Here is a 15,472-nt window from a genome sequence, read left to right as displayed (position 1 = left end):
TATGTCCCAACTCCTTAGAATTTGGCAGGATGGTGTGACTTGTTTTGATCATTGAAATGTTAGTGGAAGTTGTGTGTATCACTTCTGGGAAGCAATGTTAAGCGTTAGTGTGTGAATTTTCCAAGTTCTTTCTCCCTCTACCTCTGGAACCTTCCAGATGGTGGCTACTCCATCAGCTAGCATCCTGGAGTGAAGATAACTAGTATCCCAGCAACCTGCTATAGCAGGAGTGAAAAATAAAACCTTGTTGTACTAAGCCAGTACGACATTGAGAATTTGTGTTACTGCAGCACAACCTAGCCTATACTGACTTAGACAGAAGTAAAAGGTAAATGAAGAGAGTGTTTCTGAAAATTTACTTCCAGAAAGTGTAGAAAGAAAGACAATAATTGTTTTGCATACCTACAGACAGTAAAGGTGAAAAATAGGTCTATGAAACAATAGTTAAAATAAGAGATGACGCAGTGTTTGCTGTAGACTGTGTCCTCCCCAAAATTGATATGTTAAAATCCTAACCTCTGATGTGATGGCATTAGGAGGTGGGCCATTGGGAGGTGACTACGTCATGAGGGTGCAGCCCTCATTAATGGGATTAGTGCCCTTATAAAAAAAGAGTCTCCCGAGAACTCCCTCACCCCTTTTCACCATGGGAAGATACAGCTGCCTGTGAACCAGGAAGTGGACCCTCACCAGAGACCAAATCTACTAGCACCTTGATATTGGACCTCCCAGTCTCCAGAAGTGTGAGAAATAAATATTTATATGCTAAGCCACCCAGTCTATGGTATTTTGTTTATAGCAGTCTGAAAGGACTAAGACAGAATCCGCATGTATTTTACAAGTCAAAGAAAGAAAATCAGGAAATAAGTATGGTAAGAGCTGAGTCAGAGGGGTAACTGGCAGGTGCCATTGTTGTTGGAGTAAGGACCAGCTCAGAGTTTAGAAAGCGATTATGGACCTGCCAAAAGATTGCTATAAAAATATTCCTCGCATTATTGTTTAGCATTGAGAATATAATACGCGAGGGATAACCTAATATCAAGCATAGAGAATTTGTTCAATAAACCTATGCAAACCTTTATAAATTTATAACAGTGCTGGTACAACAAAATTTTGGGCACTGATGGAAATGTTCTGTTGCTGCTGTACAAGACAGTAGTCGCTGGTCATGTGTGGCTATTGAGCATTGACACGTGGCTGATGTGACAGGAAACTGAATTTTTCATGTTATTTACTTGGATTTCATTAAATGTAAATAGCCATGTTGGCTACTGGCTGCCGAAAAAGGCAGCTCATATTTAAAATGATCCCATGCATCTGTATTTCTTGGTATAAAACATGTTTGCAATATATTGCTAAGGTAGGTTATACAGAGAGCATTTACAACTAACCTTCTTGTATGTGTCCATAGATGATATTGGAAAGTGAAAAGGAAAAATATGTTAAAAGCTGATTCTGGATCATATACTGGTATCTGTCTTGTTTTCCTTTAATATTTTAATATTACTCTCTCAATGAATAAATCCTTGTAGAAAAGCTAAGCAACACTAAGTGCTGAAACGTAATCTCCTTGTTGTCAGTGAATTAATGCACGTGAGGTTGATCAGTCATTTACATCACAGTCTGCAGGTGGGGAAACTCCCCTGGATGGCTGTCTTCTGAGTGGTAACTGCTATCATCCCTAGGCTTCCACTGTCACTATGGAAAGGAGGGAGAGCACAGAGGATCATGCAGGGAGTTTGATGGCCTGATCTCCCTTCCACAGACCAGAATCCAGTCACACGGCCCAGATCCAACTACAAGGGACACAGGTAAAGGTGATTTTACTTTATGTCCAGGAAGAAGAATGGGACTGGGGAGTACCTCACCATTCTCTCTTGAACTTCTCACGTCAAGCCAAATTCATCTGCTTTCTTGATGTTTATTAAGTAGGTCAATTACCTTGATGGATGCTGCTACTAGAGTGCCTGTCATGCAGGGACTCAGCTCCTGCTCCCGGTGGGCGGACACAGAATATGGTGAGGCCAAAAAGGAACACCAACGGAGCCATGGATGGGGTTTCATACCATTATATTCTCGCTGGCGGCTGGGTTGGAGACACAGGAAGCAGGAGCCGCAATCTGCAGTCCGCTTCTCTGCCAACCAACCCCACTTGCTAGCTGCAATCCGCACTTGCCAACCATGTCATCTACAACCCACCGCCTGCCTCTCTGCCAACCAACCAACACCCCAGCGTAGCCACGGCAGTTATATTAGTGGCTAATGGCTAACCAGTAACAGCTGACGGCCACCCAGCCACAGTGGATGGCCATCTGATTACAGCTGATGGCCATCTAATAACCGAGCCAGCACCTTTCCATGTGAGGCCGAGAGCCTGGAAACTGCTCTCTGGGACTCTGTCCCCACAGTGCCAAAGACTATATTTTGGAATTCTTTTTTATTTAGAAAATCACAAGTATAATATAATTGTTTTAGCGCATTCAGGCTGCTATAACAACATGCCACAGACTGGGTGGCCTAAAACAACATTTCTCACAATGTGGAGACTGGGAAATCTGAGATCAGGTGCCAGCAGATTTGGTATCTGGCGAAGCCCACTTCCTGGTTCATTGATGGCTGTCTTCTTGCTGTCACCTCACAGAGTCAAAAGAGGTGAGGGAGGTCCCTGGGGGCTCTTTTAGAAGAGCATTAATCCCATTCAGGAGGACTCTGCCCTCGTGACCAACCCCTCCCATCCCCCCCGCCCAAAGTCCCACTTCCTAATATCATCACATTGGGTTTAGGATTTAACATATGAACTGTGTGGAGACACAAACTTTGGGTCTGTAGTAATAATAATCACCCATGTGTCTACCACCCATGACTGACCATTTCTGACATTTTGTCATGATATCGTGTTGCAGCTATATTAATAGAAGAATACCTTTTACAGAGTCTCAACCCCACACTTAATTCCATTCTACCAAGTCAGAACATCATGGCACTCAAATGAAACCAATTTATATTAATATAAGCAAAAAAGAGAAAGCAGTCACGTCACATACTACACTGCAGAGAGGATGGGGTTGCAATGAGGCTGAGAGAACTAAAACCAGGGCCTCAAATGCTGCCATGACTCCCTTTCTCCCTTTCACTATCTCTCAGCAATGCATCTCTGCCTGCTGGGTTTATTCTCTAAACCACCAACTGCATGATGCCGGCCATGGCCATAGTAGATCTAGATGATTTTCATCAGTAATTTCAATTCAGGAACTCTCAGGGGAGATCTCTACTTGACCCAATGCAATGGACTGAATATTTATGTCTTCCACAAAATTCATATGTTGAAATCCTAGTCCCCAGTACAATGATACCTGGAGGTAAGGCCTTTGGGAGGTAGTTAAGTCATGAGGGTGGAGCCCTCCTGAATGGGATTAGTGCCCTTATAAAAGGACCCCAGAGAGCTCTCTCCCCTTTCCTTCTGCCATGTGAGGATATAAGAAGTCAGCCATCTGCAACCTAGCAGAGAGCTCTCGCCAGAACCCAGCCATGCTAGCACCCTGATCTTGAACTTTCAGCCTCTAGAATTATAAAAAACAAATTTCTGTGGTTTCTAAGCCACCACATCTATGGTCATTGTAGCAGCCCAAACTGACTCAACATGGGTCTTGTACCCACATCTTGGACAAATCAAGATGGCGGCCCCCTCTAGAATCAATGATTGAAGCAGGAAAGGAACAACTTCTCTATAGCCTAAGCATTGTTGCTGTCCAGAAAGCCAATCTGTAGCTTCTAAAGATATGGCATAGAGTTATTTGCATGTTAATTGCCTTTCTTGATTGTCTTAGAACTCTCTCCTGATTTTGTTACTCTTACACAGGCTGTGTGGTCAACGTTATGCAGACAGTGAGTCCCAGATAGAGAAGAGATAAGTATACCAAAATATGTAATATTTACTACGTGATTATTTCCCCATTGGTTTTATATTTTTAAGATTTATAAATATAGAATAGTGACTTATTGATCATGGCTGATATCAAGAAAACTACTCTCATCAGTTGAATAAAGTCCTTGTAAATGACTGTAGCAAGAATAATCAGACCTGCTTGAACTATGTGCCTAGATCATTAACAAACTTAATATTTATTGAGTCCTGACTGTGTGCAACCCCATAGAAGTGGCTCTATGCCAAGGGATTTATAACCTCACAGGGCCAACCGAACCATGCGAATAACAGCCAGGGAAGATGGACCACATGCGGGGGAAAGAATCAGCTTCTAGTTTCTGAGTAGTAGTTTCTAATCAACATTACATCTTAAGAGGAGGACTCAACAGAACCCAAACAAGAAAAAGATGTTTGCAAGAAGTGAGATTTCTAATAGGACACAAAGGAGTAAAAGCAATTGGTGAAAAGGAGAGAGAGAAATAAACCTAGGACACAAACTCATACTTATGAATATTTCACTGGCTCTATGTCATTGGGTTCAAAACAAGATCCAGAAGCAGAATCACCTGGAATACCTGAAAAAATAAGGATCCTGGGCCTCAACCCCCCAAATTCTCATCCAGCTCATCTTAGCAATTTCATGACTTATACTTTTAATATAATAACTGATAATCTATTACTAACTATGTGGCAGACAGTTATGTATTATATTAACTCTCTAAATTCTCATCATAGTCATCTAAATTAGAAACTGCTATTCTCATCCTTCATAATGAGGAAACTGAAACCCAGAGGGGCTAAGTAACTTGACCAAGACTAGGATTTGAACCCAGGCAGTCAAATCTTCAGAGCCTGCCTTTAATCACTTTGGTCTACTGATTATCCCCAAAAAAGAAAAAAAAGGGATGGCTATAAATCTCCGTGGATACTTCCGGTGCATACAGTTGTTGGACCAGAGTTTGGAAAGCATGCCAGTATAAAACATGAGAAAATTATCATTTCCTGAGTTCTGCTTAAGAGAAGGGACTCCATATTACTCAGTGCCTGGCACATAGTAGGTATGGAACGTTGTTGAATATTTTCCAGGTAGGAGTCCATAGAAGCAAGTGTTTACAAGGGGAAATCTGCTGAGCCTGCTATCGCAGAAACAAAGTGGGACAAACTGAGTGACTCACACCATGTTTCCTGTCCCCATTAAAGGAAAGTACCAAGAATCAGAAAACAAGAGCTGCATCATTCCGACCCTACATTTAATGCCCTGCCCAGACCCTTAATCTTTTACCTACTTAGGCCATATACTACCGTAATTATTTGGAGAAAGAAGGCTCTCGACTTTTTCTTTCAGCACATCCTTTCTCTAGTTCTATTCTTTTTAGAAACATCACAGATTATTAAGGGGATGGAAAACTCCAAGCAGTTCATTTTCCTGCTTGTTCAGAAAGCCAATATATTGTTTGTACTACATAACAGATACTTTTTGGATGGATGGATGGATGGATGGATGGATGGATGGATGGATGGATGGATGGATGAACGGATGGACAAAGAGATGGACAGATGTCTAATAGCTAACCATTCCTCATGTCTACTATGGATTTGGCAGGGCTGGCTCTTCCTCAGGTAACACGCAATACGGTGTTTTGATTCAGTGCACAGTGTTTGGAATCCAGCAGCTTAGATTCAGTGCTGCCTCCATCACGTACTAGCTGTGTGCTCTTGGGCAAGTGAAAACCTCTGCTTATTCTTTTTTAAACTGGAGCTAATAATATCACTTAAACTAGAGATAATAATAGTGCTTTCTTCCAAAGATGTGTGAGACAATAATATATGTGCTAAGCACAACGTTCGACATATAAAAAATGCTCAATTGTTGATAATGATACCAAATTTGTTTGTTTGAAATTGCCCTTCTAATATTACTTCAGGGTAAAATTTTGCAAGTGTTATTTCTTCTGAAAGCCAAGATTTTATTTTTTTTAACGTGAAAGGCAAATGGCAGCTTTCAATTAACGTGGTATGGAAGGAAAATAGGGAGAAAGGGAGGGAAGAAGAGAGGAGGGGATGGAGGGAGGAAAAGTAAAAATAATAGGTAAACTTTCCTGTTCTGAAAACCATATCAACATTTCTTCATACGCATGTAATTCAAAAAGTTTAGCTACCAGTGATGACGTCAACCCAATTATAATTTCCAGCAAAAAAAGGAAATAGTCAACTCCTGAGAAAATGATTTGACTCTCTAGAAAGTCTTGCGAGTTTAAGTATTCCATGTTCAGAAGAGAAAAAATTTCAAGATTATGAACTAAGAGGTCACCCCAACCAGAGAGCTCAGTGAATATCCTCAGGGTAAAGTTTGTTCTAGATGTGCATGGTATTTATTTATTTAAGTATTAGTGCATAAGAATCAGCTTAGTGCTTTGAATTTAGACAAGCCTTAATTTGAATTCTAGCTCCAACATTTAATAGTTGTGTGGCCTTGGGAACGCTGCTAGCAATAATACATTTTAGTCTCTTCATGGACAAAGGGAAAATCATGATGTTACCATTAGCATATTGGGATGGTTAAATAAGGTCACACATAGTCCAAGATCTAGCATATGGTAAGCACTCAGTAAATATTTGGCTATCTCTAGGATCACTGTTATTATTATTTCCATAATATTTTCTGTTCTCTTCCTTTACAAAGTACGTAACACTGCTGGACATCAATACAAACATGGCCTACAGTGGGGGAGCCTGATGGCTTTTGCTTTACACGCAGCTCACCCAGCCAGCCAAATTCACCATTTCTTTCTCCCCTATCTTAATTTTTCTCTTGTTCCACACCCTACAACGCTAATATTTTCTCTTTGTCAAAACGCCTTCAGTTCTCCTCCCCTCCCCTCATACAAAAGTTCTTAAAATCTTCACTTTTCCCAGCAATCTTTTCTTCCAGCTAACGGGAAGTGAAGAAAGAGTCCCCTCCTTTCATCTGGCCCTGATTGTTGACTTGTAATTCCACTTCAACAAAACCACTTGCACTAATGCTCATACACAATGTAAATAATTCATTAGAAATGCATATTTGTTTGATGTTTATAAAGTTGCAGTGTGTCTGCAGAGTCTATTACATCAATCAAGGAAATAACAGAACTCTCAGTACCAAGGGTGAATGGAAAATCCCCCCCTATAAATAGGTAAACAGTTAAGGAGCACGCAGATCAATCTGGAAATACAGAAGAATGCTCGCACAGCAAAGCATTTTGAAATGTATGTATTTTAACACTCTCCATTTCTAATTGTGGAAAACAAGTCCCAGGGCAGGACACCACGGCTATAGTAGGCCTCGCAGCAAAATTCAAGGGGAAGCTGGGTGCTGGGAAGGGAACGAATGCTACAGGAAAAGCAAAGCCAGGTACACAGTGGTTAAAACCAGGATGTTGTTCATCAATCATCATCATCATCGTCGTCATCATTGTCATAACAATAACCAGTAACCATGACTACAATTTGCCAATGATGATCTTAGTTGGCACTGAACTAAGTGCTGTACATTTACGTAGGAAGACAACCATGAGAAAGACCAAATAACTCAGACTTTGAGACTTGTACCCATGTTGGACGATTGTACGAAGCCTTGTCTGACCACCGGCCTATCCCATACTGCTGTTAAGATGGTATTTCTTCAGAAGGGAATGAATATTGACACCGTAGACCATCCTGGGAAGTGCTTTGCCCTGGGTGGGTAATAGCGATACTTCAGCGGTAGGTTCTAGACCAAGTTAGAGGAAAATCTTCCCGCCCTACTCTAGCATCAAGAGGAAGTTTGGTCTGTTTTCCATGAATTACAGCTATCCAATCTCTCCCTGTGGTTGGGGGAAGTGCACTTGGGCACACGGGACAAGGCTAACAATAAGGTGCATTAGGGATCCCGAAGCAGTAAGAGTTTGTGCCAGGTCTAAGTTGACTGCTGCATGGTACTTTAGTTCCAGTGGCCCCCGGGCCTTCATTATGCTCATTTTCAGTTATGCTAGAAGGAATTAGGGAGGCATGTATGCCCTTGCTTGGGAGGAAACAACACGGGCAGAGCATACCTTTTCATCAGGGCAGGAGTTGTAGACACATTGCCCAGTGGGACAGCCATCGCAGGAGAGACCCTCAGCTTTATAGCACCTGCTGTCATCTGAAAACTTTGTTCTTTAAAGGACTGCTACACCCAAATGCCTGGTGCTCCAGAAAAGCCTTGGCAAACAAAGGAAAAGGGAAGGAGCCCCACTATGAAGTCAAGTGGGGCTGAGAGAAAAGCCCAACTGAGTGAGTTGAGAACTAAGCGACACAGGACATTTGGCATATGTGCAGGAAAACAGAGTGGCAACCAGGCAATGCATAGGTACTGTGTAAATTCCCGCAGGTAGAAGGGGTGGGGAAGATACTGGATTTCCCACCCTACATGTACCAACAAGTTGGGGCATCTTTTTTTTTTTAATTAAAGTTTATTGGGGTGACAATTGTTAGTAAAATTGCATAGGTTTCAGGTGTACAATTCTGTAACACATCATCTATACATCACATTGTGTGTTCACCACCCAGAGTCAGTTCTCCTTCCATCACCATATATTTGATCCCATTTACCCTCATCTACCACCCCCCCCACCCCCTTACCCACTGGTAACCACTGAACTATTGTCTGTGTATGAGTTTGTGTTTCTATATTTGTCTTGTTCCTTTGTTGTTTTCAGTTTTATATCCCACATATCAGTGAAATCATATGGTTCTGGACTTTTTTATTTGTGCATTATAGGACAGGGTGACTCCATCAATTTATGGACACAAGAGTCCTGGACATTTGCAATATGTGTGTATTAGCTCAATCAGTCCCTGTAACGATTCTGGGCGCAGTTTTCATTTCCTTCATTTTTAGATGCATAAATGGATATTTAGAGAATATGAATAACATCCCCAAGGTTCACTGATTCTTCCTCCCTCCAGAGCTATGGTTAGTATTTGGGGCCCTCTCTTATAGGAGAGGTACCCAACTGCTTTTCACCACCCCCAAGGCCCAGCTTATCTTCAGACAGCGAGGACAGAGTCATCACCACCCCACGCTTTCTCCACCAAGACCAGAAATGAAGCAGAAACTGAGAACTAAATTTTAGTATTTCTTGATACTGAAGAGAAATGGGGTAGTATGTTCTCCTGAGCTTCCCCACCGAGCAAGGATGCCGGTAGCCCTGGGTTTCCTGGGCCCGGATCTCGAATTCATGTCAGTGGTGGCGGCACACAGAGTGCCCAGAGCTGGCGGGTGCAGCTCACACACTGGCAGCAGTACTCCACTGCCCTTTCACACCTGCCTGTGGAAGCCCCAGACAGCAGCGGTGAGACAGGGGTGGGAATCCAGAGCCGCAAGTCCGACACGCTTATCATAATTTGCTTTCCAGAGCACTGACAACCTCACAGTTATTTGACTGGAACTCATGTGTGGAATTTTTTTATTTTTTTAAGGAGAATATCTCCTCTCTAGAAGAAGAGGCTGGTCGATAGTCCCCTCATCACAAATCTCCAGCAGAAGGCACTTTGAAAGAGCAGCTATTACCTCCTCTGGTCTCACCTCCAATTCTCCATGTAAAATGAATAGTGTACTCTGAAGACACCCCTCCCAGTACCTAGTCTGGCGAAAAGGGACCATGGTAGAAGCAGAATAACGTCTGCCATATCGATTCCCTGTGGGAGCTGCCGGTGCCTCCAGGGAGACACCACTGCTTTCCGTGCCTATTAGCTGTTGTGTCTTTTAAGCTCCCAGTCAGCCCGGCAGTGGGTCCAACAAAGGCTCAGCTCCAGTTACTTCACTGGCACAGTGGCAGCCCGGCTGGACTGGCGCTCACAGGACCACTTGTTGCAGCTGGCAATTGCACTTTCCACCAGTGCAGGGCCAAGCAAAGAATAGCATTCAATAAAGCCGAAGCTGCAGTCAGGAAGGACCCACACACCAATTAGCTAGGCAGCTCCCAGACCCTGCTCTCTGGACAGTGATTGGTGTAAAGCTGGCCTGCTGGCACATGGGAACACAGGCCAGTTTTTTCAGGGCCTCAATACTTGCCCTCTCCTGACCCCACATTTCCAGAAGCAGGTCCATTGTGCAGCCATGAAAACAGTTGCTCGTGAGAGGGAACTTATCACCGTTCAGCACAAAGAAAACACTTAGAAAGAGAACATTTGGAAGGTTCACAAAATATTGGAAAAAAGAGTCCCTGTTGTTAGGGTAGCTGTGGGGTTCCTAACTTTTTTGGCAGATGAATTGTTTTTGCAAATGAACTTTTACATGGAGGCTCAAGGTATAAAAACACAAAATGCAGGACTGCTCTGCTGAACAAAGGGGGCCTCCTCTGGCCCCTGAGGCAACTCCAGGGCAGCTGACATTTCCAAGCAACATGCTCCGGAGAAACGCTCTCGTGCATGAGGGAAAAGCAGAAGAGGAAACGGGGCCCAGTCTTTTGTGGTCCAGGTACTAGCTTTCGAAGGCTGCAACAAAGTATACAGAGTGGATCAAACAATAGAAATTTGTGGTCTCACAGTTCTGGAAGCTAGAAGTCGTAGATCAAATGGTTGGCAAGGTTTGTTCCTTCTCAGATATAAAGGAAAACCTGTTGTGTGTCTCTCCCCTAGCTTCTGGCAGTGCACTGGAAATCTTCGGTGTTTGGGGCTTGTAGAAACATGGCCCCAATCTCAGCCTTCATCTTCACATGAAGCTAGGTGTGTGTGTGTGTGTGTGTGTGTGTGTGTGTGTGTGTCTGGGTCCAAATTTCTCCTTTTTATAAAGACATCAGTTATATTGGATTAGACTCCACAGTAATGACCTCATCATAACAAATTACTTCTACAAAGACTCAATTCCCAAATACGATCAAATTCTGAAGTGCTAGGAATTAGGACTTCAACGTACGAATTTTGAGGGACACCATCTAACCCATAACAGTCTCCTGCTTGGACTGTATTTCCAAAGCTTTCTGTAAGTGTCGCCTTCTCTTCTTGGACACTCGCCTCCCTTTCCACCTCCCTGGGGAGGATGGAGAGGAAAAGTCACAGGAGCCCTGGAAACCAGGCCAGAGGAGAAAGACATAGAAGAAAACTGAGCCCAACACCTACTATGGGATTGAAGAACAGGATGGAAAGGGGGAAAGTGCAGTTGAGAGGTGAAAATAACATCCATAGCTGAGAAACTGCAGGATAAAGGGATCAAGGCAGCCGCACGGCCTTAAAAGTTTTCCAAGAAGAAGCGGCTCTTCATCAAAGATCCACACACAGCTGACAGTGGAGCCGTCTGTGCAGAGCGTGCCTGGGACACCTAACGTGTGACAGACTGCCCTCTCTGCCACCAGCTGCACACACGAGATCGTTCCCCTGGTTAAGGAGGCTTGTGCCTCCAGGCGCTCTTTGCTAACTGGCTAGTCCAGCTTGTTAGGCCACCAGACTCCTGGTGGGAAATACTGAGTCTCTGCTGGTTTGGAGTTCGGCTCTCTTAGCCAGTTGGTGGATATCCTGCCCTTGCAATGAAGAACCACGAGGTCAAGGAGAACCTGTGCGCGTGAAACCTGAGCAGTGGAGGAAGATGGTGCAGGATTCCTTTCCCATGAGGTAAAAGAAACTCCTATCCTTTTACAGAAAGTCTCCCCTAAGGGAAGGGATAGAGGTCATTGACAGGGCAAACGTTGGAAAATTATGATGCCCAGGTTACACCTCACCACTTAAAGCAGCATCTCTGGTGGGCAGTATCCAGGTACAAGTACCAGAGACTTTATATATAGATATAAACAGACATATATATATATATATATATATATATATATATATATATATATATATATATATAGAGAGAGAGAGAGAGAGAGGTATACACATTTTTAGAAAGGAAAAAAATGCATTAAAATTGTAATACTCAATATATACTGATAACAAAAGATGAATACAAGTCATGTGTATACATGTTTTTGGCCTGGTATATATATATGTATAGTATATGTATATACGGATACAAAATATATATGTGAGTGTGTGTGTGTGTGTGTGTGTGTGTGTCCAAAACTTGAAAAAAGAAAGTATGTCTTTTTCAGTGTCATACTACAACAATGTTTCTCAGGCAAAGATATTCAACCACATAGGGGAACACACCTTTCTTTAATGTTTTCCTTACTGTTGATTAGAGCCTGGACACTTTCTCAAATTAACCTGTATTCTTTTATCCAGTACACATGCAAATGATTTCTGCCCAGTTGTAATATTGCTGTATAGGAGATTATACAACTTTGTGTCTTCTATAACAATTTACTTCTCAGGTAACATCTTATTCTGACAGTCTGTTTTTTATTGTCTACAAATACCTAGTTTCTCTTTTTTTCCTTGAATTAGCTTCACCATGATATTGCTTCCCTCATTAATGAACTGAATTACATTTTTAACATGAACTCATGGTATTTTGCATCTTTTTAAAAACTTTTTGAAAATTATGCTTTGAAAGGATGCAGTCACTTGTATATGCTCCACTGACCAATGTTGGCATAACTGGTTTCCAATGCTGGCATCCTCTAAAAAAATTTTTCTCCAAACTGCTCTCCTGATGCTGGAAATTCCTAGATTAGGAGTTAAGCCACTTCTAAGTCACAGCTGCCGTGTTGCAGCACCTTAGGTAAAAGGTTCAGCAGATTATCCAGCTGGATCATCAGGGTCCTGTGGGGATGGAACCATTATGGGTATATTTTGAAGAAGTTGCAAGAGTCAAGAGAAGCAATACAATGTTAGGGGGAAGCAGAGGGGCTAATGTAAGGAGAGCAAGAGCAAATATGAGGGTCCTCAGCAGCTGAGGATGGAGGGGAGAAGCAGATCGCCTCAATTCATAAGGAGGTGAGAGACAAGAAAAATTACCTACTTCACAAGTTTGAACCAGTGTTATCCTGAATCTGTAATACAGAGATGGAAAGAGAGAAAGGAGGAACAGCGGGAAGGAGAGAAGGAGGGAGCGAGGGAGGGAGGGAGGGGAAACAGGTTTAAGTGGTTAAACACAGGCTCAAATAGGACAGATTCACCCCATCTTCCAAACATTTCTAGCCTACTAAAGCGGCATGACTGGCAGCTTCAGGAAGAAAGACTGCTGCCCAGTATATGCCTCAGTGATACTCCAGGCCCAGGGCTGGACCCAGAGATCATTGCTCCTTCTTACCCATTGCCTATGCCCATGACTAAGTCATTTTCATGCTGATTCAAAGGAACCATAACCTCAATTTGCAAGTTCACCAACCTCTCTGACCATTTTCCTACTTAATGATTGCATGCTACCATTTGCCCTGGAAAGTAACCCTACTTCCTTCTTTACTATGGCAAGGAGGCCTTGTTTCCTATTACATTAGCTTCTGGGAGACTTAACTGAGCAAGCAAATTATAGGTCTGAAGTCAGGGATATGTCCCACTCCCATCCCTGACGTGGTCACATGCTCAGCTTAAGTCAGCATTTTTTTTCTTCAGATAGTTCATCAGCAATACTAGGAGACCCTTCCAGAAAGGTCGCTGTACCACTCACTAAAGCAATCGTGTGTGAGTGCCCCCAGCCAAACTGAGCTAATTTAACATGAAGTAATCAGAGATAAGAAAAAACCACAGGAGTTATAAAAATATACACATCGGGTATCCTTCCTGAGGAGGAAGGGGAAGTGTATTGGTGGTGAAGAGTGTACCAACAAGATAAGAAAAGTGCAGTACAGGACGAAATGAAGATTTTATGAAAAGTTCAGACAAATAATAGAACAATTCTTTTTCTACTCTAAAAGGAATAAAAAGGTCAACTAAAGACTCAGCAGAGTTTTCCCAAGACTGGAAGGAAAGTCACTTGCCAGAGGAGTTGGACGTTACAGGAAAGATGAATGAATGTGTCTTTTTAGCATTTGCCAAGGAGGAAAATACACTGTGTGCCAAGGCAGCAGTACTTTCCTTAAGGAAGAAAATGCAACAGTGACCACCACTTTCTCCAGGAGAAAGGGAGTCTAGACGTGTATTTGCAAACACCAGCCAAGGATTCCTAGTGTTCTCGCGGAGGAAGAAAAGCAAATATGAGTACAAGGTTCAATGAGAGAGGCTTCAGTTTTCATCTTCTCAGAGTCTCAATTCCAGGAGGTCAGGGACCAAGCCCCTCCACCCTCCGAACAACACACCTCAGCCATGATGGTAGGACCTCACTTCCTGAGCTGAACATCAAGGCTGGATATAAGCCCCCTTCCTTATTGCCAAGTTTCATCCCTTCTCTCTGCATTTCCTGCTCATTCTGGGCATCGAGGCGGGTTGTTGAACACTTGTTCTTAGACCCCAGATAAGGAGGCATGGAGCTGGAAATGAGAACTTTGCCAAAAGCCTGTTCTTTCAACGTCCATACCCAGGTCAGCACCTGGTAGCATTTTCCTGTTTGCTCTGGCCCTGTGAGCCCGCGATGGCCTACTTCAGTGGCTGGTGTGGAAAAAATGCATCAGCTATTGGGAAAAGATCATAGTACATCTCTACCTCACACCAGACAGAAAAATTAATTCCAAGTAGACTTTGTTAAAACGTAGAAAGATTGGAAGGAAATATGAGCAAATGTGGGAGAACATTCTTCTACCTATGGGCCAGTTCTCAGGAAGAATGAAGTAAACAGTGATGCTGTAGATACCACTGGCACCAGGTCCCCTGAGGTCTTTCTCCTCTTGGGAGTGCTAGAGCCCGGCTTCTGCAGGTACTGCTACCATGGGCTCCCTGGAGAATTAACCACCGGCGGTTGATTGAAGCCGATGTTGCTGTGAGCTCTTCCTGTCACCCTTGTGGGGCGAAGGCCTAACCCAGAACTACATCCTCACTTCTTCCCCGTCCCCATCCTAATTCCCACCATTCACTGAGAGTAAGTCACTGGTATTTGTCCTGAGAGTAATTCACTTGAAATCTCATTTCAGCCTCTGTTTTCAGAAAACTCAATTTGATACCTGATTTCACTAAATAAAAAAGTAGCTAAGTGGAACGATATCATGAACAAATGTTAAGATATTTTAATTTATGTATCTGTACATAGACATGTGTATCGGTATATATCTATGTTATAGGTGCAACTGTGCCCCCCCAAAATCCATATGTTGAAGTCCTAACCTCCAGCATCTAAGAAGGTGACTGTATTTGGAGATAAGGCCTTAAAAGGAGAGATTCAATTAAAGTGAGGTCCTTAGGGTATGCCTTAGTCCAATCTGACTGGTGTCCTTATAGGAAGAAGAATTTAGACACACAGAGACACCAGGGCACACTTGCCCAGAGGGAGTGATGACCGTGTGAAAACACCGGAAGACGGCCGCTGTCTAGGAAAAACTCCCTGTGTTTTTCCTTTACTCACACATAGAACACGTCTGACACCAGATGTGTGGGGTTTTTGCCCACATCAACCAATTCTCTGACACCAGCTCTGTGCCTGCAATTCAATTCAGTTCTGACACTAAGCGAAGTTACAGTAGACTCCACAGGTTAAGGGTTCAGTCCTAAACTATTCCCTACCTCAGGTTACAAGTAGCCGGT

Source organism: Rhinolophus sinicus, linkage group LG12 (genome assembly GCF_036562045.2).
Source record: "Rhinolophus sinicus isolate RSC01 linkage group LG12, ASM3656204v1, whole genome shotgun sequence".
NCBI lineage: Eukaryota > Metazoa > Chordata > Mammalia > Chiroptera > Rhinolophidae > Rhinolophus > Rhinolophus sinicus.
This window is presented reverse-complemented; position numbering follows the sequence as displayed.